Source organism: Lactuca saligna, chromosome 4 (genome assembly GCF_052625555.1).
Source record: "Lactuca saligna cultivar CGN05327 chromosome 4, ASM5262555v1, whole genome shotgun sequence".
NCBI classification, from domain to species: domain Eukaryota; kingdom Viridiplantae; phylum Streptophyta; class Magnoliopsida; order Asterales; family Asteraceae; genus Lactuca; species Lactuca saligna.
In genome coordinates, this window is record NC_136420.1 from 33,876,488 (window position 1) to 33,901,234 (window position 24,747).

Sequence of the window (24,747 nt, forward strand, 5' to 3'; positions counted from 1 at the left end):
TGTCGATGACATCATCTTTGGCTCCACGAATCCCAGCTTAACAGCTGAATTCAGAAAGTTGATGGAGACTAAGTTTGAAATGAGCTCAATGGGTCCAATTAACTTTTTCCTTGGTTTAAACATAAGACAGGGACCCGAAGGCATCTTTATTAATCAGGAAGCTTACACGAAGACTCTCCTAGCAAAGTTTGGTATGATGGGAGACTCAAAAGTTAAAGTCCCAATGGCATTCGGCACCAAGCTTACCCCATTCCTAGACAAACCGGCTGTTGACATCACGCTCTATCGTCAAATGATTGGCTCATTAATGTATCTAACCGCTAGCAGACCTGATATCATGTTTTCTGTTTGTTACTGTGCTCGATTTCAGGCAAACCCACGCGAACCTCACATGCTTGCAGTGAAGAACATCCTACGCTACCTCAAGCGAACCACCTCCTTAGGTCTATGGTATCCATCCAACTCAGGCTGATTTGTTCAAGCCTATTCTGATGCTGACCTTGGAGGATGTGGACTCGATCGTAAAAGCACAACTGGTGGGTGTCAATTTCTTGACGGGAAGTTAGTCAGCTGGCAATCCAAGAAACAAACGTGTGTGTCGCTATCTACTGCCGAAGCGGAATACATTGCAGCTGCATCATGCACGTCACAAGTGATTTGGATCCAAAGTCAACTTCGAGACTACGGACTCAATATGAAGAAGATCCCACTATATTGTGACTCTGAAAGTGCAATTAGGATCTGTCATAACCCAATGCAACACTCCAAAACCAAACACATAGCACTGAGGTATCACTTCATCAAAGATCACGTGGAAGATGGAAACGTCGAAATTCACTTCGTAAGAACCACTGATCAACTGGCTGACGTCTTTACAAAAGCTCTTCCTGAAGCATCATTCAATAAAATATTGCAAGGACTAGGTATGATGGAATCAGAGTCAGTACCTCACGCTACCTCTCAAACTCAAACATAAGAACCGAAACCAACCGAGCGTTCGGGTTCGGTTCAACTATCTGTGGTATCTGACCCACTCATTTCTTCAAAGGTAGTTTTTCATTGTTGTATATTCCTTGTACAAATCTGTTTATCCTCGTTTGATTCAAAAAAAAAAATCTTGTTTTCTTGCATTTCCAGGTTCAGTTTTTCAAAATTTTCTAGAACCGAAACCAACCAAGGTTCGGGTTCGGTTTTTCAAAATTTTCTAGAACCGAAACCAACCGAAGGTTCGGGTTCGGTTTTTCAAAATTTTCTAGAACCGAAACCAACCAAGGTTCGGGTTCGGTTTTTCAAAATTTTCTAGAACCGAAACCAACCGAAGGTTCGGGTTCGGTTTTTCAAAACTTTTCTCAACCGAAACCAACCGAAGGTTCGGGTTCGGTTTTTCAAAACTTTTCTCAACCGAAACCAACCGAAGGTTCGGGTTCGGTTTATCTCAAAAATTCCAAATTTTTTTTTGTTGTGTGTTAGTGTTCGTTTATGGGGATACTTTTGATGAAATACCTAAATGTCCCTAGAAGCATGCTGCTGTATGTGTCTCAAGCCTCATAAGATTTTGAATAATGGCCTTCATGACCTGGTATACACAAACCTTGTCTTCCCAATAAGGCCAATTCATTTATTCTAATCGTGAGCTACCTCATTCTTTTCTCACATGAGTTAAGAATTTTCTGCTTGGTCCTTCTTTTCGCAGTAGAGGTACTTTGTTCTCTTACACCATCTCTTCATTACTTCTCCACTACACTCATTCCATCATGGTAACCCTTGAGACTCTCAGAAATTACCACTGAGGTTTATGGTTACACAACATCTGTGTTTATGATCTTAGTATTGTGTCACTACGAACTAAGTGAAACCCAAAATCCCACACCTAACGAATTGACGGTGAACAATTAAATTGCTCAAGTTCTCACTAAAGAATTGATGAAAGTACCCTATTAAAATCTCCAATTTATGTGATTCCTATGAAATTGTTACAAACCCATAACATTTCTTCCCTTGGGATCTCGTTCTTATTTTTCTTTCTGAGATTTTATTTTCAAGCTAGTCGTTTTTAGCCTAATTAAAAGAAGCCTTTCAACATTTCTTTATAAATGGTTGATCGTAATTTCAACGGACATTCTTTTAAACCTTAAGTTCTTTCTTGTCCTGTGGCATTTAATGCGCGTGGTTAAACAGTAACGGCTTGTCCCTATGAAACGGCGCTTATTGGGCGGCGTGGTCCTAGGAACCTGACACTCTCTCTCCTACGTGATCATCGCACGTTCCAACTGTCATCCATAAGAGATTTGACCCGATTTTTCTCTCTCTTATCACCCACTATAAATAGCCCGTTACTCCTCCTTTTACCTCTTTACCACTTTCAAAATTTCCGAAACGCAAACACTCCCATACAGTTTCCTGTTCATCATCTTCTTCTCACCTGCATCAATGGCTGACTCCTCTTCAGCTCATGCAACCTCACAAATTCTTCCCATTCGCCCACAGCAATGTTTGGTCATTGATCTTAACCCAAAGGCATACGACCCCTACATGTCGCCGGTCATAGAGTGCTTAAAGTATTCCCAACTCGTTCCAGCACTTTCCAGAATTGAATCAGTGCCGATGGCGGCCCTATCGCAGGTCTACGCGACTGCATATTACGACAAAGCTGTCGACCAGGTATTTTTCGAGATTGGAGACCACAAAACCTCCGTCTCTCGCCCGCGTTTCTGCTCTTTGCTCGGATTTGCCACTGACCATTCCAGAGTTCATCCGGAGTTGATACAGATTGGTCATCTGTACAACATGTTTTACAACATGGGATACACAGAAGTTCTTACCTCCGTTGCAAAATTCAAGAAGTCATGCTTGCCGCCACAATGGAACGGTTTATTTACAGTCCTTTTCAAGGGATTGTCGGAGAGAAGTTCAGGTTCAGATGGTGCAAGTCGTCTGTTCCTCACCATCATGTACGGAGTTTACAATGGGATCAACCTGGATTATGGGTTTGTTCTATGGCAACAACTTATTCAAAGCCTCTCTTCTTCATCCCGACACTCTGAAGTTTCGTTGGCCCGATTCTGGATACTGATAACTAAATGGGCCATGGACAGATTCGATGTTCCCACTGCTGAAGGTGCATCAATGTCTTCTGTTGGTACTTTCCATAACAAGAAGATCATCGTCTCAGATGCATCCAAATTCTCCTTTATTGGCTCTATCCCGGAGTCAATGTATGGTGATGTGCCTTCGGATAGCAGGTTGATTCGGCAGCTCAAGGAGCTAAGGCCATCTGGTCCAAGGGATCTGACCCCGGATATGCTCAGGTCTATTCATGATGCAGATAAACCGGTGAGCAGGGGTAAAAAGGCAGAAAAAGGAAAGCAAGCCTCCAAAGCTTCAAAGGGACCTCCTTCTAAAAAGAGGAAACAGCCAAAAGCCGCACCATCCCCACCACCGAAGAAGAGGAAGACCCAACCGAAGCGAAAGCTTGTTATACCCTCTTCTTCGAGTGACTCTGAGGGTGAGAGTTCGGGTTCTGACGACTCTCAAGGGGATGCATCTCCTCAAAGAGGCAATACACCACCTCGGTCCCCTACCCCAGAGATTGAACTACCCATTTCCCCAATTCCTTCCCGTCCACCAATTTTTACAACTACAACCGAATCACCACATGTAACCGAACCTCCTCAACCCAAAACCCACAGAACCGAAACTACTCATACTCAACCACCAACCGAAACTATACCTTCACCCACTCAACCTACTCCTACCAAACCCTCAACACCCCCAACCTCTCCACCCTCTTCATCTCATGAAAATGCATCTGAGGGTGAACAACCTTATCTTGGGGGAGAAAACATGATCTTTGATTCGGTCTACTATAGTCCATTTCAAGTTCAAAGTGACGAGGAGGATGATGCTCCAGTAACCAAGAAACATCTCAAACAGCTCAACGAGAAGATTGACCTACTTCTCGCCTCCGCGTCTAACCAACAGTCCACTTTTTCTGAAGCTGCCCTTCAGAAGATTGTTGATGCCTTCTCCAGGGCTCAACATGATTCTGCAGCCTCAGCAACTGCTGCAATTCAGGCATCTACCAGGGCAAGCGAGGCAGCGACCGAAAAAGTCGATAAACTATTTTCTGATGCTTCTACCCTGCTGCAGTCCCTGCAGGAAAGTGCAGATGCCACAACGGCATCTTTGGAACCAATTGTCCAACAATTGGTCCATTTTGTCTCATCGAAGTTGCCTTCGTTCGCAACTCTACGTCAAACCATACGCGGCGACAACTCGGCATTTACTGCCTCCATTGATGCTCGCCTCGCCAAGCTACAAGAAGATCTGGCAACCGAGCGTTCGTTAATGGACGATCTGGCCATCAAAACAACTGCACTTGCAGTCAAGACAACACAACTCTCTCAATCCCAACAACAACTGGAAGATCTTCGCTCTGAACGGGAGGTGGTCAAGACGTGTGTTTCGGATGTCCACGCTGTTATATCCAACATTCTGGAAGCACACGATCCCATCCTAAACTTTTCGGTGAGGCGTTCCCTTGCTGAAAAGCTCTCTCCAGCCATCGATCTTCTCAACAAAGTCGAAGGCCTCCCAAGTTTTGTGTCCATTCCGAAACAAGGGGGAGATGAGAAGACAGGATCAAAACCAACTCCTTCCTCCAAAGCTACTCACACGACCGAACCATCTCCAACTGATCAAACTTTAGGTTCGGGTGTGAAGAACAAAGGCAAAAACATAGCTGAGGACGAAGATGAAGAAGGCGACAAGGAGACCATTGCTGACATTTTAAAACGAAAGAACAGTCGCAAGGTTGGTGAAGATGCCAGTCATGTGGCGCGTGAGGCTGCCGAAGCCGAATGCAAACAAAAAGAAGCCCACGATCTCCTTGAGAGCCGAAAGACTCTCTTCCCTGCCTGGACCAGGGAACTCTTAATCAAAGAGGCCATTGAAACTCCCAGCATCTTATGGCTCGAGCCGGTTATATCGTTTGACTGCAGCAACTCTGTCGATTCGCAATTCGATATGCCACTGACTCGAAAGGCGTTCATATTCCACGTCTTCTCTAACATTTTTGAAGTCCCTCACCCGAACGCTGAGCTTGATAGGGAGCTCATTGACTTCTATCTGGCGGCTGCTCGTCCATAATTCCTTACATGGAGCGCCCAGAAGATTGTAAACGTTCGGGGTGCTAAAACCTTATACTGAGGGACGTTTTATAAACGTTCGGTTCAAATTGATTCGGGGATCTGCAAAGACTGCTCATCTTATCTCCCTGGCAGATCTACCGAATCTAAATCCTCATGATTGGATCGTCCTGTATAATATCCTTTTGACTAATGAAGCTGAATATGGTCCCATTCTAGACCATGTCAAAAGGATGTTAATCTGCTACATCATGGAGGTTGCCCTAATGGATCAGGAGGTCGCCACAGTCTTCAAGAAGAAACCCAAAATTGCTCCTGTGGGATCGGCCAGTGATCTCAATCAAATGCTACTGGGCAGGATCGACCCGAGACGCAACACAGTTATGTTCACTCGAGCGGAAGGACAGAAATGTCTCTTCGCTTTAGCTGACAGGCATCTTTACACCACAACCTGTTTGGAGCATGTGTTGTTCATTGTCAAACGGTGTAAAGAGAACTCGGCTGATGATGTCAAGTATTTTGAAGATATGATTAACTGGTACATCCGGTTTAGACAGACCATTCTTTCAATAACCAAATGTCTGTTTAGTACCGTGAAGAAGGTACCGGTTTCAGCTGCTGGCCCAAGTAATAAGTGAAGGTCTCGCTCCAAATTGACGCAAAGGGGGAGATTGTTGGGCTGAAGATCATTTTTGTAGATTGCGTCTTTTGGGCTCGCTTAGCCTAAGGCTTTTTGTGTACCGGTTTGGGCCTGTCCAACCGTGAACCTTTTATGTTTTGTATATATGTTTACGCTTGCATGCATATTAGGTTAAGGTTTTAGAGATCTGAGGATAACGATACATTTAGACGACAACAGGTTTCTTTGATCGTTCTTGTAACCTTCCAATCCTCTACAGTTGATGTTCTTAATCGAGATCTTCTGAGGATTTTGTTTAATCATTCGACACGTTTGATTCTATCTTGTCTCGTTCTTATTATTGTGTTTTTATCGTCTTTGTTTACTTGCTTGTTCAAGATCTAATCGATCTTCATAGATTAAAAGATTGTTAAATCTCATCAGAAATGATTCCTACTCTGATACCAATTGATGGAACAAAGAATCGAGTATGAAATGAATCAGAGTAAATGTTTATGAATCAATTAGTAATTGAACACATGATGTATATAAGATCTTCACTTCTGCTCAATTACGCTTTAAGAGTTTTACAGAGTGTAGAATTAAAGAATCGAGTATGAAATCAATCAGAGTTTTAAATGACCAAAAAGCTGTAAACCAAAATAAGAACACCGATGTAAATATAATTTTTGATTCAACTCTATTACTCTTCTTAAGTTTTACAGAGTACAACTGAATATTCTGTAAAAGACTCTCTCTTTAAGACTCTATAAAACACTCCTATTTATAGGAGAGGAAATCGTACAAAAAATATTCTAAGGACTAAACATTAAGCTTCGAATACATTGCCTTAGAAAAATACATTACATAACATACAAAGACATGAAGCCCTTCGTATGAAGACCTAAGCCCTTCAACTAATTACAACATTTTTACCCTTACAATCTCCCCTTTTGTGATTAAAGTCGAAGTCTTCAATTGGTCAACAATTGGATTGAATACAACATAACCCTTCTTATCTCAGTATACCATGATATGAAATTATTAATCTCCTTCTTGTCTCCTTCATTATTCTTTTTATAATGATTCATACGAACTATCAAGTTCGTATATTGAGAAGTTGAATATCGATCCACTTCACAAGTTTGAAACAAAAAATGTTTTGCCCTTCCTGCCTTATCTTTCCCATCAAAAACAATACCCAATGGTTTTAAACAGATTTCACCATCTTCGAATTTTTTCAGTTCTGATTGTTTCTTCGTAGGAGCCATTGGTGCAGTAATTTCTATTCATTTTGCTATTGCCAACTTAACATCTATTTGAGCAAGACACTCAAAATAATTTTCTATAAAGATCTTGATGTGTTGACATCCAAGCTTGAATACATCTGGTTTGGTATCTTGAAGAAAGGAAAACAACTTGTCCCTTAGCAATAATGTAACTTGTATAAGATCATACAAGTTCATCTATGTAAAGTCTACTATAGTGAAGTCACAAGTTTTTCCACCTGATCTGATCACTGAGTATCTGAGATTTTGTATGACATTTTCGAAAATCACATCTCTTTTTATACTGATAACTTTCTTTATTTTCTCCAGTGACCAGACTTCTTTAGGAGCTTTACCCAACACTACATGAAAACGGATTTTCATCTTCTTCCCTTCATCTACATCCTTGAACTTTACTTCAGCTCGAAATTGAGGCATGATAAACATCATATCATTCATTGGAAAATCCAGCTGATTTGAGTCAGATTTTGTAACCACATAACTTTTCTTTGGAATCTTCTCAAAAGAGTCCATGTGATCAAACATAACTCTGGCCTCAATTGTTTCATAGTTGTATTGCTTCGAAGGATCTTCTTTATCTAAATTTGAAGGATCTTGAGCACGAAGAGTCATGATACTTTGTAAATGTCTCATTTTTTCTACTTCAGCCTCTACCTCAACTTTCTTTTCTTCTTTCAACTTCTCAAATCAAAATTCCTTTTCCTCTATCTTTTGAAGCTGTCTCAGTCACCACAGTCTTCGGTTTTGACGCACTCTTACCCGCTTCTCCAATTAGAGCTCCCTTTAGTATTTGCTTCGTTAAAGGAACAGTTGTAACCACAGTAGAAGAAATTGGACCAGCTGAAACAACAATAGGTTTTGCACCATAAATTTTTTTCCCTCCACCTTCGTATGTTCCGTAGCCTTCGTATAATCAATTTTCATTTCTCCCCCTTTCACCCCTATGACAAAAGGTGGGGCATCTGAGACAGATGGAAGAAGGCTGGATATGCGAGTAAGAGGGGATAGTTGTTTGTGTAAAATAGCTTCAAACTGCAAAAAAATTTGTGAAAAGAATTCTGGAGTGATCAACGAAGAAGGAACAGGCTTGACTGATAATTCCTTCAATTCCTTTAACAACCCAAGCAAATCACCAAAATGCTAATGTTCTTTATCAGAAAGAGGGGTATGGTTAGGACTCAGACTTTCAAAGAGTTCAACAAATCTGGTAACTGCATCACAGATAATGTCAATCTTTTGATTCACAGAAGCATAATCTTGTTGGACAGCTTGAACTTCCTTCTGCATATCTTCACGAAGTTCGTGTATTTGTAAATTGACATCTTCTCGAACTTTCTTTACTTCTTGACAAAATAACACATGTATTTCCTTGGTAATGTGTTTTAAATCTTTCACTTCATGCAAGAAATCCTAACGCTGAGAAGTCATACGAAGATCATTCGTTTGATCAATAGAACCACCTTTCTCCAAAAGTCGTCCTTCAGAATCCCTTCTCATGCCAGAAACTTTGTTTGTGACCTTGGATTCGAAGTCCTTCAGCAGAGAATCAACCTCTAAACTTGAAACAGAAGACCCCCCCTAATATCCGCTTGAGATTGAAGAATAGAATTTAACTTTGAATTTAAAATTTTAAATTGCTTCATGGTCTTTAACATATGATTAGGAAAATCTTCTTCTTCTACATCAAACTTCAAATCTTCAAAGGTTCCTCCAAAACCTTCATTATCAGTTTCAGTCTCCAATTGCATGGTTTCATCAATTGGTGAATTTGGTTTTGGTGGATCAGTAGATTGAGATGAAAAGATTGAAGTGAAAGGGGTATTGATGACATGTTGGAAGGTGGGTGAATCAATTGTGGATTTGATTAGAACAATGGGAGTAATCTATGGAGATAAAGAAATACCTTGATCTGCAACCTTCGAATTATTCTCACCCATAATGACATTTGTATCCATATTAGATATGTTTACAGTGATGTCTGAAGTTCGAACCTCCACAGAAACTGTCTTGGCAATCTAAACCTCGGGTGATTGAGTCACTGAAGTATCAACGGTAGAAAGAATTGCTTCAGGAGTTTCAGGAATAACTTCTATGTCATCAGCGGTGGAATCAGAAGAAATGATCAATTTTCTCTTCTTCTTCTAAGAAATATGTTTGGCAATGTCAGCAACCATTCGCTTCTTTGTTGAAGGAGACACAAGAGCTGGAACTTCTCTAAAAATTACTCCTTCGTGACAAACCTGTGGTTTAAGAACCATCTTCGTACCCAATGATCATCTCTTTGTCTTCAACTTCATCTTAATATGTTTGAATACATCAGTCTTCGAAGGAATTATTTCGTTTTCAATGACCTGGGTATCAGAAACAATAGTCTTTGGTTGATCAAGTTCAGGTTCAATCACAGGAACCGACTTTGTTTTCTTCGAAGAGTTGGCTTTAGTATTCGAAGACCCAACATCAGGTTTCTTTGTCTTCTTGGATTTCTTCGCAGATGGCTGTGGCAGAAGAATCCCGGTTTCCACAGAAGTAGCAATAGTTGCTAAATAAGATACCAAGGCAGAATTTGAAGGATCAATTCTCTTTAGCATCACATCAGGAATACGAGCTGCAAACGGAAACTCATCCAGATCATCCGTGGCCTCCTTTGGACAATGGTATGTATGAAAAACAACTTTCTCCTCATCAACTGGTACCAATATCCCTTATTTTTCATAAAAATATTGCAAGATCAGGCTCCAATATCTAGCACACGAAATGCCCTGAACATCATTCGTATTCTCTACGCTCTTTTGAAATTCCTTCCATAATTGAGCTGAATAGTCTACTGGAAGATCATAATACATCCCAGCTACCATGGCATATACCTCCATTATTCCTTTATCAAGACCCACCGTTCTGCCAGTCAAGTAACGAAGAAAAATGCCAAATAGAAAATTCCACACACAAGGAAGTCCTGATTTCTTGAAATCCCTGATTTTGGGAAACTGTGGTTGATGTCCCATTTCATTGAACATGTGGACTATTTGTGGAAATGTGAATGACACATATGGTGAAGAGTTTGGGATAGATAGAATTTTGCAAAATAGCTTTTGAGTCAACCTAACCTTTTTGTCGTTGATTAGGTTAAATGTAACTGCATCCAAGGCCTTTGAATATGTAGCAGTTGATCCGGCTTGTGATAACCAGGAAATAGGAACAACAAAAGAGTTAAACATTGTTGTTGATAGAACAGAATGTTGTAGAGCAACGATCAACATCTTAAGTTCTTCCGGATACAACGACACATTAGACTCCACCTGATAGTTTGTTCCTTGGATTTTCATGATAGGTAGTGAAGTAACATCATTTGTGGTGTGTGAAGGTTCAACTGTAATATTCTCTACATTCGCCATTTTTAGGGTTTTGAACAAGGTGAAGAATAGAGAAATTTTGAGTTGCAGAGAGTGTTTGAGATAATGTAAGCATAAACTGATGAATACCCCTTGAATCCCCTTTTATATGTAACTCTTCAATTTGAAATCAAAGCGGGATAAGAATTTAATGTTCGCTGACGTGTCACCGAGAAAAGCGCATCATGATGATAAAGTAACCATACATCAAAAAGTAACTGTCACATCGCCTTGAAAACCAGAGGTAATATAAAACGTCTCATCAAACAGCCTGTTTTTATTGACCCAATGGAATTGTAACCGTCAGAACCCTTTGGATGGAGGTTAGGCTCTTTTACTTTGGGGTTTTAAAGTAAAGTCATTTGCTAGAGATTCGAAATCATCAGTGTTGGTATTACTCAAAACCTCAAGGATTTCATGTGTGCATTGTGTTAAAGAATTAAGATCAAAAGCAAATTAAAAAATTTGGATATTTGTGATGTCCAAAATAAATTTGACATGAAGGTAGTTAAACCCCAGGCAAAGGTTGCTTTGTTAATTATCAAGAGATATAATCAACAGCTTGTGTATTTTCCCATGAAATACAATCAAAAACTTGTAGATAAGTTTTGAAGGGAATCTTTTGTAAGGTTACATGGGTGGCTAAAAATAATTTCGTTACATATCAACCTTAACATAAGGAGAGTAATTGTAACATAAACTACTTGTATGACCAGTGTAGTCAGTGACAAGTGTGTTTTGAAAAAATTTGAAAGTAACTTTGGAATTCGATGTAAACTCTCACAGAAATCATATTCATGAAAAATTTATGCTGGACCTTGTTGGGTAACAAATTTGATGGGTTACTAAAATTTGATCAAGATCACTCATACGAAATGAATATGATTTGGAGTTTTGAAGATTGGTACTGAAACAAAAGTTTCGTTAAAGCTAGAACATAGTTCCCCATCAATTCCTTAGCTTGGAAAGAATTTTGTGTTTCACTATCATCACGGTCTCATGACGATTGATGATTAACACAAATTTGTGATATACCTAGATTTCAATTGGTTTTGATCAGAAACCTCTTGGATATATGTCTTCATGTGTGCAAGTGTAAGAATTTAAGATGAAAAAGATTGGTTCCTTAGAAAGAATGTACCTCTGTTATATTAGACCAAACAGAAAACTCTTAACTCATGTGAGAAGATTAAGGTAGCTCATTAAACTAATGTGAATGTAAGCTTTATTGGGAAGAAATATTCGTATGAATAATTTCATTAAGGCTTTCGAACATTTAGTTAATTCGAGGTTTTGGACAACATGCTGCAGCATGCTTCTAGGGACATCTTAACTAGTTTTCAGAATTTAAAATTCAAAAAGTAGAGATTTATACCATCCCCTAGAATCTGCAAACATTTGCCTCTTCATCTCTTCAGGAATATCTACAACAAAGTACTTAAAGAAAAAAAATATTTTTGTTGTTTTTGATTTTTCGAAAATAAAGAACAAAATAAAATGAAAATCTTTTTGATGTTTTTGATTTTTCGAAAATAAAGAACAAAATAAAATGAAAATCTTACTAAAGTGACGTGTCTGTGAACTATCAATTTTCTTTTTCGCATGAAATAGAATTACCATCAACCATTCCAAGTCCTTCTAAAATTATTACAAATGATTTTTCATCCAATGCTTTCGAGAAAATATCAATCAATTGATCAGTAGTTTTCACAAAATGAACTTCAATATTCCCATCTTTTACATGATCTTTTAAGAAGTGATAACGAAGAGCAATGTGCTTGGTCTTCGAATGTTGCACAGGATTATGACTAATTCTTATTACACTTTGTGAATCACAGTATAAAGGAATCTTTTTCATATTCATTGCATAATCACGTAATTGACTTTGAATCCATATTATTTGTGATATGCAAGCAGCAGCAACAACATATTCAGCTTCGGCTGTTGAGATAGAAACACATGTCTGCTTTTTCGACTGCCAACTTACCAATTTACCATCAAGTAATTGACATCCACAACTTGTACTTTTCCTGTCCAAATTACATCCTCCTAAATCAGCATCCGAATATGCTTGTATAAAAAACCCAGTATTTGAAGGATACCACAATCCATGCGAAGATGTTCCTTTGAGATAACGAAAGATATTCTTTATAGCAGTTAGATGTGGTTCTCGAGGATTTGATTGATATCTGGCACAATTACAAACAGAAAACATGATATCAATTCTACTTGCAGTCAAATAAAGTAAAGATCCAATCATGCTTTTGTATAAAGTAATATCAACAATAGGTTTATCTAACAAAGGAGTGAGTTTAATGCCAGTTGCCATTGGAATGCGTAATTTCGTACTATTCACCAATCCAAATTTTTCGAGCAGATTCTTCATATATTTTTCTTGATTTATAAAAATACCTTCTCTATTTTGACAAATGTTTAAACCAAGAAAATTGTTAATTTTTCCCATCATGCTCATTTCGAACTTACTTTTCATTAGATCTTCGAATTCTTTAGACAAAGCAGGGTCAGTTGAGCCAAAAATAATATCATCAACATAAATTTGAACAAGCATTAGATGATTCCCAACTTTCTTACGAAATAATGTGGGGTCAACTGATCCTTGTTTAAATTTAGATTGCTTAAAAAATGAAGTAAGAGTTGCATACCAGGCTCGTGGTGCTTGTTTCAAACCATAAACTGCTTTATCTAAAATATAAACATACTCTGGATGTTCTTCGTTTATAAAACCTGGAGGTTGTTCCACATACACTGTTTCTTCGAGTTCTCCATTCAGAAATGCACACTTCACATCCATTTGATATACATCAAAATCTTTGTGAGCTGCATAAGCCAAAAATATATGAACTGCCTCGAGTCTTGCAACAGGGGCAAAAATTTCTTCGTAATCAATTCCTTCTTGTTGTGAATAACCCTTTACAAAAAGTCTAGCTTTGTTTCAAATGATATTTCCATCTTTGTCAGTTTTATTTTTGAAAATCCATTTTAAGCTGACAATTGAAACATCATTTGGTTTAGGAATTAACCTCCAAACTTTATTTCATTCAAATTCAGACAATTCAGATTGCATTGAAACAACCCAATCTGAGTGTTCCATTGCAATCTTAACTGTTTTTGGCTCAATTTTAGAGATAAAAACATTAAACATACAAAATTCTAGATGAACATTTAATACCTCATTCTTCGCATAAATTTGAGCTCTTTTTAAAACTCCTTCATGTGGATTACCAATTATTTGCTCCTTCGGATGATCTTTTGTCCATTTGTCCATTGGTGGATAAGCTTGATCAAAGTCCAAAGGTGCATCTTCGTACATTTCATCGTTTTTAGATCCTGCAATCGAACAAACATCATTAATATCATAAATATCTTCATTATCATGATTTAACTCCCCCTCAACATGATCATTTATTTGTTCCCCCTCAACATCATCACATGTTCGTTCATTCTCCCCCTCAAAAGAATGCTCCCCCTTAAGTAGAGTGTTCGAATCCATGTGCTCCCCCTCCACTGGATCATCATGCATGCTTTTTCCCATTGCTTGAGAAGATGATGTTGATTCTGCAACAAGTTTTGAAATTTCGTTGTCATAATTGTCAGGAGCATTACATTCAGCATTATCTGAAATTCCAAAAATCATAATCAATATCCATTGATTGTTCATTATCAGATTCATTTTGAGTTTCTTGCATTATGGAATGATTATCAAATTTCTTGATATATTAATCATCAAAAGTAACATTAAATGTTTCTTCCACTTTGCGAGTTCGTTTATTGAGCACACGATAGGCAACTGAATTATGCGAATATCCAAGGAAAATCGCTTCATCAGCTTTAGCTTGAAATTTCGAAAGATTATCCTTTAGATTCATAATAAAGCACCTGCATCCGAAAACATGAAAAAATTTCACATTAGGTTTTCTGTTATTGATGATTTCATAAGGAGTAATATTAAAATGTCGATGGATGAAAGATCTATTCTGAGTGAAACATGCAGTTGAAATTGCTTCGTCCCACAGATATTGTGGAAGATTCACATAGGCCAGCATTGTTCGTACAGCTTCGCATAAAGATCTATTTCTTCGTTCAACTACACCATTTTGTTGTGGTGTATATGGAGATGAGAAATTATGCGAAATGCCTTTATCCACCAAAAATGAATAAAGAACATTGTTTTTAAATTCAGATCCATGATCACTCTTTATCCTTCGAACCATCTTTTTTAGAGTTGTTTCCATTTGTTTGATGAAGTCAATCATGATTTGTGCAACTTCAGATTTAAGCTTGAGAAAATAAACCCACGTAAATCTTGAAAAATCATCAACAATAACTAAGATATACCATTTATGATTTAGTGTTGAAATTGTTGAAGGACTACATAAATCAATATGTAAAAGCTCTAGTGGTTCAACAATCTTCGAATCAATAGTAATTGGATGACCTTGTTTATGTTGCTTGCCAACTTCATAAGCTGCACATAAAGAATCATTATTAAATTTAAGTACAGGTAAACCTCTTACCAAATCTAGAACAACAAGTTTATTGATGTTTCGAAAGTTAAGATGTGAAAGTCTACGATGCCATAACCAACTTAGATCTGATGTAGCCTTCGAAAGAAGACAAACAACAGGTTTGCCTACAATCGGATTGATATCCAATGTAAACATATCACCCTTCCTCTTTGATTTAAGCAAAACTTCTTTAGTATCAACATTTGAAATAATGCTTCCCTCTTCTTTAAAAAGTACTTGATTTCCAGTGCCAACAACAAGTTGAGAAACACTTATCAAGTTATGTTGTAAACCTTCAGCATACGCAACTCGATTCACTGTGAATTTACCATTCGTGACTTTTCCATATCCTTTTACTTCACACTTCTAATTGTTTCCAAATTTAACAACTCCTGCATTCTTCAAGCTTCGAAAATCTCGAAGATTCTCCTTCTTCCCGGTCATGTGACGAGAGCAACCACTATCAATGTACCATTTATTATCATATTGCTCATCACAAAGTACCTGCAATCATTGAAAGAATTTAGGTACCCAAGGCTTTTTAGGTCCTTGGAAATTAGATGTCAACAAAGAATTGAATGAAGAATGTTTGACCCAGTCACAAAATTTAGTCTTGACACTATCAATTATGTCTACATTATCATTCGAAGGAATTAAAACATATGAGTTTTTTGGTTTCGAATGTCCACTGATTTTACCCTTCGCATTTTGAGATTGTGACTGATCTATCTTCGGTTTTGTAACTAGTTACCAAGCTTTGATTGAAATGTTCGAATCTTTTAATGAGGAACTGTCATTCGAAGAATGATTGACATACTTTTCAAAAGCCTCTTTGATTTGTTCTTCTGAGAATTTGCTAGACTGATAAACTTTACCACAACCTTTGAGCCAGTGATCTATATTTTTCTTAGAAGTGTTGCCTTTTTCATGTGAGCCTTTAATGTTTGTTTCTTCGTATAATTTGGAAAATTTGGTTTTTTAGGAACAAAATCAACTTTTGGTTTAGATAGAAAAGATTCAGCATAAGAAGTATTCACAGTGGTTTTAAAATGTTGTCTTTGTGAAAAAATATTTGGAGTGTTTGATTTTTCTAAGAATTTATTTGGAACATTTGGTTTTGACTCATTCGAAATATTTTGAGAGGTTTTCACTTTGTAAACAAGTTTTGGCAATTTAGAATCAATTCCTTTTTGATTTAATGGAATAAAATTCTTCTTTTTGTCTGAAAAACGTTCTGAACTCTTATACTGAACCGGTTTTAATTTCTCATATTCCAATTTCCAATTTTCAATTGTTTTCCAAAAGAGTTTCTTTTTTGCTTGCCTTTTTGAAATATTATTTGCTTTTGAAAGTTTGACAATTTGCTCTTTGAATTCCTTAGAATTAAGTTTTAATCCTTGTTTAATTTACTCAACCAAAGGTTGAATGATTTCTTTTTCAACTTTATGTTTTTCAACCCATTTTCTCTTTGGTTTTTGTCTTTGAAAAACATACGAATTCTTGGTTAAATTGTTTTCAGTTGTGCTCTGATTTGCGAAAAATCCTTCTTCGGATGATTTTGTGTTATCTTGTTCTACCATTTTCTTGAATTCGCGTTTGATATTTTCGAGATTTCCAGTTGTCACAAAAATTTGGTTTGGAAAAGCAACATCATCAGAACATTTGAAAATTGGGGAAACCACGGTATTCGTTTCTAAGAAATGAGCCCCTTTCTCTGTTAGCACTTTTTCAAACTGTGGTGTATCTCCATACACTTGTGCAACAACTCGTGGAATTTATTCTTCTTTTGAAACTTCCTTTTTCTTCGTATGTTTTTTCTCCTTTTCATCATCACTATCATCAGTTTGACTGTCTTTGACTTCTACGAAGTTCTCATCACAAACTTTTGAGGTTGAAGGTTGATCAATGTCCTTTTCAACCAACAATTCCTTAACTTTTTCTTTTCCTTTGAATGATGATGTAACATTTATAATAGACAACTGAGAACAATCAATATCCTCAAGATCACTTATTTCACTAATATTATCGGAATTATCCTCAATATCAGCAAAATTTGATTGACAATCAGATGTTGAATTCTCAGTCTTTTTCAAGATGTTAATTTGTTCAGACTTAGTCAAAGTTTCATTTACAATGTTAACCAATTCATTTGAATCAAGAAATTCATCTACATTAACTATTCCATATTTATATCTATCATCTGGAACTTTGTTAAAATCAACAATTTCTTTTTCACAATCATACGAAATGTTATCTACTGTAGCTCTTTTGTAAGCTAAAAAAGGCAACAATTTTCTATGTTGCTCTTTGCTAATTTCACATGAATGATGAAGTTCCGTTAATTTTCCATACAATCGTTTAGCTTAATTACAGTAGATATTTCTTTGGGCTAACAACAACTTCGAATCACTAGACAAATTATCTCTATCAACCATGATATTAGTGATTTGAAGTTCTAAACACTCTATCATAGCCATTTTCGAATCTAATTTCTTTTGTGTCTCTAGCAATTGATCAGACAACTTCTTAGCCTCATTGCTAGCAGATATCACAATTAAATCGAAATAAGTAACAGTTTCATCAAAAGAGAGTAATTTAGAATTATAAGCATGTATTGGAATATTAAAGGATTCAATAATATTACGTACCTTTGTAGTCATTGGTGATTTGTCAGCTGTTTTTTATACGAAGCATCTCCCATAAGCTTCGTATGATTCCTCATCTGAGTCTTCTTCCAGTTTCGCATACATAGCTCCATGAGTCGGATGTCTCGTATCTTCATCATCTGATCCAGATGACCAGATTTGGTATGTTCCATCCCCTTCTTGTTCACCATGAGCAACCAATGAAAGATTCTTTGCCTTAGTATGCAGCTCTTCAAGCTTCTCCACATAGTACGCTTCATCCTTCGTCTTATTCTTCTTCTCCTCCATCTTCCTCAACATGCAGTCATTTGCTAAATGACCAGGGCTGTTGCAGTAATAACAATCCAACCCAGTATCTCCCTTTAACTTTTTCACACTTTTTCCTTTAGTAAGCTTCGTATCAATCTTTTCCTCTTTCTTCTTCTCATCCACAACACTCTTACTTTGCGAAGTTTCCTTTTGTATCTGATGACTTTACCTTTGAATTGAATGGCTTTTGAAAAACTTTTTCACACGATTGTTAGAATAGAAAGCAATCATTTCATCATCAGAGTTCATGATAAATCCTTCATCATCATCAAAATCGTCTTTTTCAACTTCCCTTTCAGAGATCTTCGAAACTAATGCTAGTGGACCTCCTTGGCTTGCCTTTGATTCTTCAGCAATTTCATTCACTTCACTTTCGTGTGACTTCAGTTGGTTGTAAACATCATTCAGAGTTGACGTATCAAAACTCTGCTGATTTTTAACAATCATGCTCACACTTCGCCATTCTTTACGAAGACCCATCACAAAAATTAAATTAAACTCCATGGCTGACCTGGTGATACCATATCAATTGCATCGATATATCAATTCATTAAGACGATCATAGTAAACTTCTATGGTTTCACCATATTTTTGCTTAAAATCCTTCAGCTCCACCAGACATTGTTTGACTGAAGTGATTTTAGTCTTTTCACTTCCTTGGAATTTATACTTCAAGTTGTTCCAGATTTCCTTTGCAGTATTACATGATCTCACATAATTGTATACCATAGGAGGCAAAGCACCTCGCAACTCCCTCATACATCTTTTCTCCAGTTGCTTAAGACGAGTGGATTGATTTTCTACCTCGGAACTTCGAGATGATGCACCAATTGGTTGAACATTTGATAGAGGGTTGCGATCACCAGAAATACAATTCCATAGTTCTTCATTCAAACCATTAAGATAATCCTGCGTACGATCAGCCCATTGATCGTAATATTCAGGATTTAGAATAGGAATTTTAGTGGATGACCCTAGAAGATGAGAGAATGAAGTCATAGAATTCAAGTTGAAGGGTTCCATTTATGTACTGAAGAAAAACTTTGAGATTTTGAAGAAAACTTTAAGGAATTAACAACAAACTATATGATCCAAGTCGGAATCACTAGTAGAACACTCGATTCATTGATTCAATAGCAAAATCTAATCACATAAAGAGATCTAATGCAATTTCTTACTTTTCACAAAAGTGCGGAAACTTTTAAACCAGACAACTGATTTAAAAACTTTAGAAAATATGAAAATTAGATCAGATAAATGATTCCTGCTCTGATACCAAGTGTATAATTAAAGAATCGAGTATGAAATCAATCAAAATTTTAAATAATCAAAAAGCTATAAACCAAAATAAGAACACCGATGTAAATATAATTTCTGATTCAGCTGTATTACGCTTCTCAAGTTTTACAGTGTACAAGTGAATATTCTGTAAAAGACTCTCTCTTTAAGACTCTATAAAACACTGCTATTTATAGGAGAGGAAAGCATACAAAAAATATTCTAAGGACTAAACATTAAGCTTCGAATACATTGCCGTAGAAAAATACATTACATAACATACGAAGACATGAAGCCCTTCGTATGAAGACCTAAGCCCTTTGACTAATTACAACATTTTTACCCTAACACAAAGAGAATAGAATTTTTTTTTTTAAGTTATCTAACTCTAGTAAACGATCCTATTTAGAGGATACATAAAGCGTAAAAAAAATGTACTAAGGCTAAAACACTTAAGCTTCGAATCAAACGAGCCCGAGTAAAATATATTACAAACCATACGAAGAGTACACAAAAGGCTTCGACTCATTACAACCAAAATACCCTTACACAAGCATGTTGGGTCCATCAACCATTGGGTTGGAATACCCCAGGCCCAGTCAACCTCTGGCTCCAGTCATCCATCAGGATGGATTACCTCAGGTTGAAATGTCAATATACATAATAGGTCTAGTCATGTTGGAATGCTCGCGGTTTGTTGGCTCACGCACATAGCAGTAAAGCCTCAACCACCAACAAATATGTACCCATATAATAGATAACAGATAAACAATCTATAGACAGTCTAATAGATTCACAGATCACTACGCATAACATCATGCTATATACTAGGATACCTATCTAACAGATCACTACAGTACGATAGCATAATATCACATAACAAGATATCAAATCCCAAAGGTCCGACCTTGGTGGCTTCGACCTGCAAGTACAGTGAGGAAAGACTCACCTCAATCTATAGATAATTAAATTCCTGCTCGGGGTCCTGAATAGGATAACCTCAACCCAACTAATAAAATACAATATTAATCAATAATTATCTCGATAATACAAAATACAAGGCCCAATTCATAATCCAACTTCATAAAGGGTAAAAGGGCATTGTACCATTTTCCTGACTTGCCTAAAACAAGGCCCTGTCCAAAGCACAAAAGGCACAAAAATGGCAACTCAAAGCCCAAAATCAGAAATCCAATGGCCCAACAAAGCCAAAAAACACATCTCAAACACCACCCAATATACTCAAAACACCCTTGGTCACACTTGGTCAAAATTCAACGATCAGCAGGCCTTCACGACATGACTATCTATGGTCCACGTCGTGAGCCACTACATGAAAAAATAATCGAGGTTGCAATCCACATGACGTGACATGCATTTTCCTCACATCGTGAGATTCGTCTATATGCCATTTTTGATCCTAAAACTTCTTAATCCATTAAGCTACCAATCCATCTTTTCCAGGAGGCTTTGTTGCACTCCTAGGGTCATAAAAATTAATGATTTAAGGCCTTGTATGTCTAATACAAGACACAAGCTCAAAATAGGTAATTCATGGAGAAAAAGAGGATCAATTCTCATGCATGCACTGCAACATCATCCAAACTTCAGATCCATGACATATAAGCATCTAGGGACCCTAAGGACCCATAAAGTTGCCAACTTTATGGAGTCCCAACACTCCAACTCTTAAGATCTTGGATAACTATGCATTAAACCATAGATCTAGCAACAAGTAAACATAAAGCTTGGATCTTGATTACTCACATTGGTCTACAAGTGTAGCTAAAGGTTGCAAATGAGGCTTCCAAATTGCAACTATGTGACAACCGTGAAATTCCAGTCAACTCAAATTCAACTAAAGTCAACAAGTCACATCGATCGACTCAATTAACCCTTGTATACTAGGGTTTACGCTATGTTATTTCCGTACAACTCGTTATTCTCATGAGAAATCATAAATTGAAAAGTTTGTATATCTAGATTTCATTAACCTAAAACGGTGTTAAGTAATGAACCAAACCGATAAAACAATGTTGCATACTCATTGAAATCAAAATGAACGAGAGTCTCCACTTTGTAGCAGAGAACATAAAGGCACACATAAAATCCACTATCATTTCAAAACAATAACTCCTTGAAATCGACTTAGCTCAAGTTACAATAAGAAATTCCAAGGTCTTCATTTAACATCAGGCGGATTGGTCCCCGCCATACCAATTTCTTGCACACCAAAAGTACCCACCCCTCTTCCCAAACTCTTGAATCCCCGATCAAAATGCAAATTTCAGGATGAAATTCCCTCTAACGGGGGGATGATGTGATAACTGTCAAATTCCAGTCAACTAAAGTCAACAAGTCAAACTGATCGACTCAATTAACCCTTGTATACTAGGGTTTACGCTATGTTATTTTTGTACAACTCGTTATTCTAATGAGAAATCATAAATTGAAAAGTTTGTATATCTAGATTTCATTAACCTAAAACAGTGTTAAGTAATGAACCAAACCGATAAAACAATGTTGCATACTCATCGAGAGGGTGTAAGATCCTTAAACATGATTTAACGGGTTTTACGGACCTTGCGTTGCGAAGCCGGACCCTCACAAATATCACACACAAAACCTCTCTCAATCGTTTTCACTCTATCTCTCTCTATTTAGAATCTCTCCCAAATCTCTCTTTGTATGAGAAATCCCTCTAAGAATGTGAAATCTCTCCCAAATCTCTCTTTGTATGAGAAATCTCTCTAAGAATGTGAAATCTCTCCTAAATCTCTCTAAGTATGTGAAATCTCTCCCAAATCTCTCCAAGAATGTGAAATCTCTCCCAAATCTCTCTTTGTATGAGAAATCTCTCGCAAATCTCTCTAAGTATGTGAAATCTCTCCTAAATCTCTCCAAGAATGTGAAATCTCTCCCAAATCTCTCTCAAAAGTTCCCGTAACTTTTTATAGTCATTCGGGCCATCCCGACTCTTAACCGGGTCGAAAACGGCTTAAAATGGGGTAAAAACGCGAAAATCAGCCTCAAGGAGCCGAAACTCCTCTTGGAGGCCGAGACCGAGATCGAGACCTAGAAGCCGAAACCAAGAAAGAACCGAAACTGAGACCTCGAAGCCTCTCGGGCCGAATCTAGGAAGAGGCGAAGCCTCTCGGGCCGAACCTCACTCTCGGTTCCCCTCTTCCGACCGAGCCTCATTGCTATTCACCTTCTCACACTCTCGGTTCCTTTCCCTCTCTCGGTCTTTCTCTTCTACTCTCGGTTCCAAGCATCAGAAGCCGAACCTCCGGGCCAGGCTTCAGATTTTTGACACTTTTCACCCGTTTTCAATATTTTTAACATTTTAAGCTCGTTTTTCGAGATTTTAACACGGGATTTTCACTCAAACTCGTATTTTAACATAATAAGCCCTAAATATTCATAACTTAATCATATTTTCATGAAAATCCTTATTTAAATAATAAAATCTAGTGGGTGAATAATTGAGGTGGAGTGTTGACTTTGCTTTACCTTATAACACAAGCAACCACCCACACACCCACTTTATGACCAGTCACACCTCCCCACCTTACCTAGGTCACTTGAATGTCCTTTCCACTCAATTATCATCCTTCCCCACGTTCTTAGAGCTGGAACAACCCATCCTTTCTTCTCACTTCTCTCATTTGCACTCATTTCACCAAGGATCCAATTCCACTTTTCTCTCAAACTTTCTCTATCAATTTCGAGATTCCAAGGCTGATCCTCAAGCTCTCTTACATTCTTGGTAAGTATAATTCATCCTCCTTGTGATAATTACACTCCATTCTACTCCGATCATAGATTGCTTACACAAATTACATCATTTTGGTGTTAGATTCTCGAAAATCTTCAAGGCATCTTCAAGTGTTCTTGAGTTGAACACCTCCCTAATCCAACATTCATCCACTGAAATCACTCAAGGTGAGTTCATACCCCTACATTTTCATATTTTATTATGTTTTAAGGGGGAGAATACAAGTCAAATCATCAAGAACACAACTAAATATTTCTAACAACTTACATCAGAAACGTTGGACTCCATTCACGGACTGTTTTGGTCAACTAAACATTTTTGTTTTCAAAACTGTACAAGGTGCAATTATTTCAAGTTCTTAGCTTTAAAATGACTACTTGAACATCTCCATACGATTTTTCTACAATTTATGGTGATTTTTGCAAAACTATCTATCATTTCAAGAACCAAACCGAACCAGTCTGTGTTTATGGACGTTTTCACTTAAGTTGGAGGTCACTAAAAATCATGGAAACATTTATGAACAAACTAGACTCATTAACCAAACTCCCAGAATTTACTGATTCTGATTTGGATCTTTTATTAAGTTTTTATAAATTTTCTAATAACAGTGATCGAAGCTCTTACAAACAGAAAAATGCTAACATATTATTATCACCTTGTATCATGTTGAGCAAGGTGTATATCCTTATGTGAAAGTATGTTATTACAAAAAGAATGATATTTTATCTTGGTATATGAACATGCATCAGTTAATAAATGGATTTTGATATAGATATACATATGAAATATAAAGGATAACACGATTGTTATAATCAAAGTACATCCATTTTACCAAACAATTGAACAACTACGTTGAATATAGATTACGTACGTTACCATTACTACCCTTTTTTGATAAACTATAATAGGTATGGCTTATGTTTCTATTAATACAACAAACACTTTTCGGAAGTTTTATTTCCACAGAAAAAGGTTCCACACTCACGCACACTACACGTAAACTTGTTAACTTAAGTGGCGAGACATTCACTACCCGTACGTCCGAGTACGGGATCCAAATTCCTGTAAGTTATAACCAAAATCTCTTGTAGGGAGAGTGTGATAATTGTGTATCGATATATATTGGGGCTGACATCCCACACCTCGCTGCTAGCTACAGCCGAACCGGCAGGTCTACGGGTGACAAGAGTCATAGGATCAGGGCGTCTAAAAGACGTTGTGCAGGTTACCTCTAGTAATAGTATGGTTATAGCGGCTCACATAGGGAGTTAATGTCACACCCCCAAACCAGAACGGCGGAAACGTTCGGGGGTGGAGGACGTCATATTCAGTATTATAACAGTTCATAGAAAGGAAAGTACACACCACCATATATATTAAGTTTGCAAGATGTTTACATAGTTGTATTCATTACATGTTCAAAAGAAAAGTACATAAACATCATTCAAAAGAAGTAATTAACGCCAGCGCGTTAATCCCAAAAGTTGATTCCCAACCTGCTTAGCGATTTCCTGAGAATACAAGTTATTTCAAAGAAAAAGTGTCAACAATTAAGTTGGTGAGTCCATAAGTAATTTAGAAAAATTGGATGCCATTCCAAAATGGGTGTATGTTTTCCAGTAAACGTAGAATTTCAAAATGTAAAGAGTTGTGATTTGTTGTGTTGAAAATGAATGCATTAGATCCAGAGAATCCCATATTTTCCCTAATGGTTGAGATACGATTTGTTGTGTTTTCCAAGAAAAACCCTTATATTCTTATAAA